This window comes from Triticum aestivum, chromosome 4A (assembly GCF_018294505.1).
Source record: "Triticum aestivum cultivar Chinese Spring chromosome 4A, IWGSC CS RefSeq v2.1, whole genome shotgun sequence".
Lineage (NCBI taxonomy): Eukaryota > Viridiplantae > Streptophyta > Magnoliopsida > Poales > Poaceae > Triticum > Triticum aestivum.
In genome coordinates this window covers 136645718-136656263 of record NC_057803.1, presented here as the reverse complement: position 1 = coordinate 136656263, position 10546 = coordinate 136645718, and the positions used below count along the sequence as shown (strand labels likewise).

The 10546-nt window shown below is 43.3% G+C and overlaps 1 long non-coding RNA gene across 2 annotated transcripts; it reads right to left on the bottom strand.

Moving 5' to 3' along the window:
• Positions 1-288: 288 nt before the first annotated feature.
• LOC123081857 (uncharacterized) lies at positions 289-1749 on the bottom strand. Of its 2 annotated transcripts, none has more exons than XR_006438821.1 (3): positions 1607-1749; positions 1106-1459; positions 289-548 (listed from the first exon to the last, which is right to left on the bottom strand). It is a non-coding gene; the product is annotated as an uncharacterized lncRNA (long non-coding RNA). The 2 variants fall into 2 exon arrangements; XR_006438822.1 differs by having other exon boundaries at positions 1559-1726.
• Between the last annotated feature and the right edge of the window lie 8797 nt (positions 1750-10546).

Here is a 10546-nt window from a genome sequence, read left to right as displayed (position 1 = left end):
GCTTTTGTATTTTTTTCTTTAATTTATTTTCTTTAACTGTTTTTATTTAATTTAGAACATTTAGGTATTTTATAAAAATGGGTTTGTTGCACCATAATTAACTTTGTAATATTTGACAACCACCAAACATTTTAGTTTTAATTTTTGAAAAATTTTATTGTTATTATTAATTTGAATTTGAATTTCGAACGGTTCCGAATTATTGTGAGGATAGCAACAGTAATTGAGGTGATGTGGCATCATTAGCGGAGGGTTACTGTGGCTTAATTATCCGGGCGTCACAAAACCTGAGATGCATGTACCTCAATTGGGATGTTTTCCGGTGTACATTCAGATGGCTTTTGGCATAGCGGACACCAAAACCAACCTCCCAGGAATACATATTGTAGAACTCATAGCCTTTTTCAACAGAATCAAAATTAGTCCCAATCGATGGATTGACAACATTTCCTGATATTTTATCGACATATGCACGGACACAAGCTTCAAGGGCAGGCATCCTTGAAGGGCTCGGTTCCCTCTCATCCGTTGCCTTCCCAACTTTGACCCTGCAAGCAATTGCACATAAAGCAGTCAGAAATCAAGTTCAACGAGGAACAACAAATTAAGTGGTGACGATGGGTTTTACCGCCCAATACATGAAACGGGGATGGATATGGCGCTCCAAAACACTTGGTGTTATACATAAAAAATCAACGAATAGTCGTGGGAACATAATTACCGAACATATATATGTGGCTATACAATTATCAGGAACAGATTCAGAAAATCTTCATTTCAACAAACAAAAAAACGGAAGATGGCGGCCTCCATCGAGTGTGCAAAAATCATCCATTTTTATGAACTGATGCATTAGCCATGACATAACATGTTTTTTCTTTTTAATCTAAATATGATCGTTCCTAGCGCGCTGCCCTCCCATGTTGCTACTACAATATCATTATTTTTTCAGGTTTTTTGCAATGCTCATATTGGTGACTAATTTCAGTTTGGATGAACAACATTTGGAACAAAACTATCAACAAAAATTGATAAGCATATATTTGAGGGGAAAAATCACCAACAAAAAACGAAACAGTTTCATGCTGGTAAATAACAAAATCACCTCATGGTCCAAGAAGATTGATTTGCATTGGTTACTCCCTCGCCCTCCTCGTCTGCATCCTGTTCCGCGGCATCAGACGCAATATTTGAATCACCTATCTCGCATGAATCACTCATCCCTTCGCCGCCAAGATCATACGAGCCGCACCCCCTCCCTCCCTCCTAGTGCGCAATTAATGTTTCACCAATATTCTCGTCCCCTTCGTAATCCATGCGGCTTCCAGCTGGTCCTATCTGCACAGAAGAAATTAGGTCCTCCTCCGCATCGCCAGTTCCACTCGTGTTACCCTCAGCCAGGTGTGCGCCGGCAACTAGATCTCTTAAGACAACCCCGGCACCGAAACACGATACGAGTCTGCACAGAGAAATGAGAACCACTCAGATCTGATTTTAGAAGAACAAGACGGGAGAAAACTTCAATCCAAATCGACTTCCAGCTCCAATCCAAACCCACCAGCAAGAAACTAGGCGAGAAATAGGATTTTTTTTTCCAGAAGATTACCCTGCTCTAGATTCCTCGAAGAAGAAATCCATGCCATCCATGGCGAGAATCGGCATGGTGGGGTAGGTATGTTCTGCTTCTTGCTCGACTGCCCAAACACGACCACACACCACTTAAGTAATGAGAGTCACTATCATTGAACGGGCCAGTAGATACATTTATTTTCCATACCAAATACCTGAGACAGCCCGTGTAGTGGGCCATATTCAAAGCCACCCAGAAGGAACAGCTGTTCTCGCGAGATAGCTGCGAAATTGTAGGCCCACGTAAAAATCCTGAACAGGAGCAGGCGGCACCGCTGTATATCTACCAAAATAAAAGGCGTATATAGTAGAAAGGGCAGAGACCACACATCACGTCGCCAGAATGAGTGACGGAGATAGCGGCCTCCATGCAGCTCGTCCTCTAAAACGCCCTTCTCCTTATATATGTACTAGATTAATAAAAAAGTGCTAATATTTTCAGCATAATTCCCTTCAATTTGTGGCGGACTAGAATATTTGGACTTTCAAACCACTTCCAACTTAAAATGGATGTGTTTGAATCAATTGGTTCAGACGTACAAGGGAGAAATGGAAGTCCGCGCATTTAAGATAACCTAGAGCATCTACAGTCGAACCTCTCAAACTCGCCTCATATGTCAGGGCGGGTCACCTGGTCATGATTTTTTACCCATACGAACTTTTCAAACGCCCGAACTAATCAGCACCCCTTATATTCAGCCCAAATATGAAAGGGATACGGGACGCCCGAGCACGCCCAGGTCACGCCCTGACATGGCCGTCACGTCGGACTGACAAAAAGGGCCTTGTCAGAAACGCCCTCAAACTTGACGGTCCGAAGCTGTCTCCTCCGACGGACGCGTGGCGCAGCTCCGACGGGCGCGTAGTGCATTGCCCCGCGGCGCCGCGCGCATGGAATTCGATCCTCGTCATGGGATCCGATCGCCGTCGACGTCGTGCGTACTCATGCTCGTGCCTCGAGTTGTGCAAGCATCGATGATGGGGCACAGCTCCGCGGCGCCCTACAGTTCCACACATGGCACGGTATCTTTGCAACCACCGCGTCGGCAGGCGCATGTGGCTCTCGTATGCGGGGCCGTACGGACGACACCGCGGCTCCGCTTTGATTGGGGTGCCACCTCTCCTCTGCGCACTGCGCTCCGCCACGAGGCCCGATGAAAAGAAGAAAGGCAAACCGTATCTAGCCTAGCCGGTAAACGTGAGATTGAACGGATCAAGTCGCCTATGATTAGTAGTAGGCCGTTGGCGGTTGAGTGCACACCAAGCCGCAGAAAAATGGCAGAGCACGCCTCGGTAGCCGGGACCATCGCCCACCATCTCGGCCGCTGCAGCCGGATCGGACGGACTGCTGCTCGCCGAGCGGACGGCGCGCGCCACCAACCTCGTGCTGAGGCCGGCCTGCCTCACATGCCCCCCTTCTCCTGCACGCCACATGCATCGCCGTCGGCGGCCAACGTGTCTCCCTCGCCTAGTCTTCGTTGCGGCGAGTCGGGATTCGAGCGTGTATCAACTGAAAATTGACCATGACCTGAGATGGAGTAAGCAACCCGGAGGAGCCCTCCTATTTTTTTTAACATTAATATAGGCACCTCGTCGTTGATGGAAACGTCTTCTTCCACTGAATACGCATTGTCAAAAATTCTAAAATAAATTCAGGAATAAATGCAAGCATCAAGATTTGAACCATGATGGGTTAGGGATACCTTAGTCACTCTAACCATCCAACCACAGATTAGTTCACAAGAGCACTCGTATTATTATCCTTTTCCAAATGGAATTCGTAGGCCTAGGGAGGTGTCTCGACATGTGACTACATACCCGCGCACAAAGAGGACCACCAGTTTTAGCATCGACCCGACAGGTTTGTAGGACATGAGTAATGAAAAATTATTTATGAAATAGTTTCATTAATATTTTAAATATTTTCATTAATATTCAAAATAGTTTTGAGAGGAACCAGGAGTATTTCGGGGTCACCAAAAGGGTTTGAGGGTTTACCGGGTAATACCGGTAAATTATATATAGGTGAAAATAGTTTCTGGTGATGTTAAAATAATATTTAAAGGCTCTAAATATGATTATGAGGCTTTTATATTTGTTTAAACATCAACATGACTTAAAACACCAAGTGATGCAAAGCATATTGGGCCACTTGGGCCCATTATAGGTGGCACCCCTTCCCCCCTTGTAGAAGGAAGGGGGAGGCCCAATTGGAGGGGGGTTTCCACCTCCTCATGGCCGGCCGGGGGGGAGGGGTACTTTCCTCCCATGTGTGGTGCCCCTCCCCCTCATCCAACCTATATATACTAGAGATCTTTTGCACTATTGAACACACAAGTTTTGGATCCTCCTCTAGTTCTCTAGTTCTAGTTCTAGTTGATCCAATTAGAGCTACACCTAGATCCTCTAATCCCCCTGATGTGGTTCTAATCTCCATGTATGAGTAGTGTGATAAGGTATGGGTTGAGGCATAGGCCTTGCAACCCTTTGTATTAGTTGTGGGGATCAACGGAAGAGCTTTGAATTAACATCCCGTATGTGTGAAATAAAATTGTTCAGTAGATGCCTCTTGTCTTGTCCACGATCTTCATCCCTGCAGGCACCCAGGATCATGGACATCGAGCAATGGTGAGGCTAAGTGCAGGGAGAACATGAGCTGTTATTTTGAACACGAGTGACAAAAGGGTTTAGTACAGTAACACGGATCCAATCCTTGGGGATACATGAGGTGTAGTCATTGAACGCCCAAAGCTCTTGTCTGATATTTATTATCTTAATTATTGAGGCAACCCCGCGTGACGGTAAGGGCCTGTGGTAGGACAACTGATTCTTGATGGAGGGCTTGTGCCGGGTAAGATGTTACTTGGACACATCCCCCACTTCGGTTCTTAACAAGCACATCTCGATGGGTGACTTCTAGTGCACAAATTAAGATCGTATCTGGTCCCAACACAAGTACATGGTTGTAAGCATTAAGACCTCATACCAGTACCTATTTTTATTATAGTGTTTGAATCATCGTTTCCTCGATTAATCTGGTCAAAAGCTGGAAACGAAAGCTTGCTAGAGACCATCGCTTCAAGGGAACATTCCTCTCGTGGGTTCAATAACCCAGGGTCATGATACGTCTGCAATGTATCTATAATTGTTTATTGTTTCATGCTATTATACTATCCATCTTGGATGCTTTATATGCATTTTTTGCTATTTTATACCATCTTTTGAGACTAACCTAATAATCTAGTGCCCGGTGCCAGTTCTTGTTTTTTTGCTTGTTTTTGGATTTTTCAAAAAATCAATACTAAATAGAGTCAAACACGATGAAACTTTATAGTGATTTTTTTTGGACCAGAAGGGAGCCTAGAAAGTTTAGAAGGAGGCCAGAAGAGCTATGGGAGAGCCACTAGCTCATAGGGCGCGCCCTAGGGGGTAGGTGCTACTTCTTGATCTTGAGTTGGTTTTTCCCTTGAAGAGGAAAGGGTGATGCAGCAAAGTAGAGATAAATATTTCCCTTAGTTGGAGAACCAAGGTATCAATCCAGTAGGAGACAACGAACAAGTCACCGAATACCCACACAAACAATCAAACAACTTGCACCCAACGCAATAAAGGGGTTGTCAATCCCTTCACGATTACTTGCAAAAGTGAGATCTGATAGAGATAGATAAACGATAAAGTAAATATTTTTGCTATTTTTGGTTTATAGATCAGAAAATAAAAGGTTACAAAAATAGTAGATCGGAAGCTAATATTGTAGATCGGAAACTTATATGATGGAAAATAGACCCGGGGGCCATAGGTTTCACTAGAGGCTTCTCTCAAGATAGCAAATAATATGGTGGGTGAACAAATTACTGCCGACCAATTGATAGGAAAGCGCAAAGTTGTGACGATATCTAAGGCAATGATCATGAATATAGGCATCACGTCCATGTCAAGTAGATCAAAACGATTCTGCATCTACTACTATTACTCCACACGTCAACCGTTATCCAGCATGCATCCAGAGTATTAAGTTCATAAAGAACAGAGTAACGCATTAAGTAAGATGACATGATGCAGAGGAATTAACTCAAGTAATATGATGAAAACCCCATCTTTTTATCCTCGATGGCAACAATATAATACGTGCCTTGTGCCCCTACTGTCACTAGGAAAGGACACCGCAAGATTGAACCCAAAGCTAAGCACTTCTCCCATTGCAAGAAAAACCAATGTAGTTGGCCAAACCAAACCGATAGTTCAAACAGAATTACAAAGATATCAATTCATGCATAAAAGAATTTAGAGAAGATTCAAATAATATTCATAGATAAGCTGATCATAAATCCACAATTCATTGGATCTCGGCGAACACATGGCAACAAACTATTACATCAAATAGATCTCCAAGAACATCGAGGAGAACATGGTATTGAGAATCAAAGAGAGAGAAGAAGCCATGTAGCTGCTAGCTATGGACCCGTAGGTCTGAGGTAAACTGCCCACGCTTCATCGGAAGGGCAATAGAGTTGATGTATAAGCCCTCCATGATCAAATCCCCCTCCGGCAGGGTGCCGGAAAAGGTCCCTAGATGGGATCTCACGGGTACAGAAGGTTGCAGCGATGGAAAAGTGTTTTCATGGATGCTGATACTATTGGGGAACGTAGCATACAATTTAAAAAAAAATCCTACGCTCACGCAAGATCTATCTCCTAGATGCATAGCAACAAGAGGGGGAGAGTGTGTCCACATACCCTCGTAGACCGAAAGTGGAAGCGTTTGACAACGCGGTTGATGTAGTCGAACTTCTTCTCATTCTGACCGATCAAGCACCGAATGTACGGCACCTCCGAGTTCTGCACACGTTCAGCTCGATGACGTCCCTCGAACTCTTGATCCAGCAAAATGTTGAGGGAGATTTCCGTCAGCACAACGGCGTGGTGACAGTGATGGTGAAGTGATCCGCGCAGGGCTTCTCCTAAGCACTACAAAGATATGATCGGAGGCGTAAACTGTGGAGGGGACGCCGCACACGGCTAACAATTGTTGGTGTGTGTTCTAGCGGTGCCCCCCTTCATATATATAGGTTGGAGGGGAGGAGAGGCAGCCAAGGGGGTGCCCCAAGTAGGAGGAATCCTACTTGAGGTCCTCCCAATTCGCCCCCCCTTTCCTATTCCTATTCGGAGTAGGAAGTGAAGAGGGGGAAGGGGGAATCCTATTCCCTTTTTTCCTTTCCTTCTTCCCCCTTTCTACTCCAATTTGGCCAGCCATATGGGAGGGGTGCACCAGCCCCTTAGGGGATGGTATGTCCCCTCTTGGCCCATTAAGGCCCATGTAGTTGCCGGGGGGGGGGGTCTGGAACCCCTTCCGGTGACCCGATATGCACCCAGTACCCCCGGAACACTTCGGGTGTCCGAATATCATCGTCCAATATATGAATCATTACCTCTCGACCATTTCAAGACTCCTCGTCATGTCCATGATCTCATCCGAGACTCTGAACAACATTCGGTCACCAAATAACATAACTCATATAATACAAAATCGTCATCGAATGTTAAGCGTGCGGACCCTACGGGTTCGAGAACTATGTAGCCATGAACGAGACACCTCTCTGGTGAATAACCAATAGCGGAACATGGATGCTCATATTGGTTCCCACATATTCTACGAAGATCTTTATCGGTCGTACCGTAATGACAACATACATTATTCCCTTTGTCATTGGTATGTTACTTGCCCGAGATTCGATCGTCGGTATCTTCATACCTAGTTCAATCTCGTTACCGGCAAGTCTCTTTACTCGTTCCGTAATGCATCATCCCGTAACTAACTCATTATTCACATTGCTTGCAAGCCTTATTATGATGTGCATTACCAAGAGGGTCCACAGATACCTCTCCGATACTCGGAGTGACAAATACTAATCTTGATCTATGCCAACCGAACAAACACCTTTGGATATACCTATAGAGCATCTTTATAATCACCCAGTTACGTTGTGACATTTGATAGCACACAAGGTATTCCTCCGGTATTCGGGAGTTGCATAATCTCATAGTCAAAGGAATATGTATAAGTCATGAAGAAAGCAATAGCAATAAAACTTAACGATCATTATGCTAAGCTAACGGATGGGTCTTGTCCATCACATCATTCTCCTAATGATGTGATCCCGTTCATCAAACGACAACACATGTCTATGGTTAGGTAACTTAACCATCTTTGATTAATGAGCTAGTCTAGTAGAGGTTTACTAGGGACACTGTGTTTTGTCTATGTATCGACACATGTATCAAGTTTCCGGTTAATACAATTCTAGCATGAATAATAAACATTTATCATGGTATAAGAAAATAAAAATAAAAATTTTATTATTGCCTCTAGGGCATATTTCTTCCAGTCTCCCACTTGCACTAGAGTCAACAATCTAGTTCACATCGCCATGCGATTAAGACCAATAGTTCACATCTTTATGTGACTAACACCCATAGTTCTCATCGCCATGTGACCAACACCCAAAGGGTTTACTAGAGTCAACAATCTAGTTCACATCGCTATGTGATTAACACCCAAAGAGTACTAAGGTGTGATCATGTTTTGCTTGTGAGAGAATTTAGTCAACGGGTCTCCCACATTCGGATCCGTATGTATTTTGCAAAATTTCTATGTCTACAATGCTCTCCATGAAGCTACTCTACCTAATTGCTCCGACTTTCAATATGTATCCAGATTGAGACTCAGAGTCATCTAGATCGGTGTAAAAGCTTGCATCGATGTAACTCTTTACGACGAACTCTTTATCACCTCCATAACTGAGAAGTATTTACTTAGTCCTCTAAGGATAATTTTGACCGTTGTCCAGTGATCTACTCCTGGATCACTGTTGTAACCCCTTGTCAAACTCATGGCAAAGTACACAATAGGTGTGGTACACAGCATGGCATATCGTATAGAACCTATGGCTGAGGCATAGGGAATGACTTTCATTCTCTCTCTCTATCTTCTGCCGTGGTCGGGCTTTGAGTCTTACTCAACTTCACACCTTGTAATACATGCAAGAACCCTTTCTTTGACTGATCCATTTTGAACTTCTTCAAAACTTTATCAAGGTATGTGCTTTGTGAAACTCCAATTAAGCGTCTTGATCTATCTCTATAGATCTTGATGCCTAATATATAAGAAGCCTCACCGAGGTCTTTCATTGAAAAACTTTTGTTATAGTATCCTTTTATGCGCTCCAGAAATTCTACATCAGTTCCAATCAACAATATATCATCCACATATAATATTAGAAATGCTACAGAGCTCCCACTCACTTTCTTGTAAATACAGGCTTCTCCAAAAGTCTGTATAAAACCATATGCTTTGATCACCTCATCGAAGCGTATATTCCAACTCCGAGATGCTTGCACCAGTCCATAAATAGATCGCTAGAGCTTGCACACTTTGTTAGCACATTTAGGATCGACAAAACCTTCTAGTTGCATCATATAAAACTCTTCTTTGAGAAATCCATTAAGGAATGCAATTTTGACGTCCATTTGCCAGATTTCATAATTATAAAATGCAGCAATTGCTAACATGATTCGGACAGACTTAAGCATCGCTACGGGTCTCATCATAGTCAACTCCTTAAACTTGTCGAAAACCTTTCGCAACAAGTCGAGCTTTGTAGACAGTAACATTACCATCAGCGTCAGTCTTCTTATTGAAGATCCATTCATTCTCTATGCATGGCTCGCCGATCATCGGGCAAGTCAACCAAAGTCCACACTTTGTTCTCATACATGGATCCTATCTCGGATTTCATGGCCCCAAGCCATTTATCGAAATCTGGGCTCATCATCGCTTCCTCATAGTTCGTAGGTTCATCATGGTCTAGTAACATGACTTCCAGAATAGGATTACCGTACCACTGTGGTGCGTAACGTGCTCTGGTTGACCTACGAGGTTTAGTAGTAACTTGATCTGAAGTTTCATGATCATTATCATTAGCTTCCTCTCTAGTTGGTGTAGGCATCACTGGAACCGATTTCTGTGACGAGCTACTTTGCAATTCAAGAGAAGGTACAAATACCTCATCAAGTTCTACTTTCCTCCCACTCACTTCTTTTGAGAGAAACTCCTTCTCTAGAAAGGATCCATTCTTAGCAACAAAAGATCTTGCCTTCGGATCTGTGATAGAAGGTGTACCCAATAGTTTCTTTTGGGTACCCAATGAAGACGCACTTCTCCAATTTGGGTTCGAGCTTATCAGGCTGAAGCTTTTTGACATAAGAATCGCAATGCCAAACTTTAAGAAATGACAGCTTAGGTTTCTTGCCAAATCACAGTTCATACGGTGTTGTCTCAACAGATTTAGATGGTGCCCTATTTAACGTGAATGCAGCTGTCTCTAATGCATAACCCCAAAGCGATAGTGGTAAATATGAAGGAAATATGCCCTAGAGGCAATAATGAAGTTGTTATTTATATTTCCTTATATCATGATAAATGTTTATTATTCATGCTAGAATTGTATTAACCGGAAACTTAGTACATGTGTGAATACATAGACAAATAGAGTGTCACTAGTATGCCTCTACTTGACTAGCTCGTTGAATCAATGATGGTTATGTTTCCTAACCATAGACATGAGATGTCATTTGATTAACGGGATCATATCATTAGAGAATGATGTGATTGACTTGACCCATCTGTTAGCTTAGCAAGATGATCGTTTAGTTTGTTGCTATTGCTTTCTCCATAACTTATACATGTTCCTATGACTATGAGATCATGCAACTCCCGAATACCGGAGGAACACTTTGTGTGCTATCAAATGTCACAATGTAACTGGGTGACTATAAAGATGCTCTACAGGTGTCTCCGATGGTGTTTGTTGAGTTGGCATAGATCGAGTTTAGGATTTGTCACTCCGAGTATCGGAGA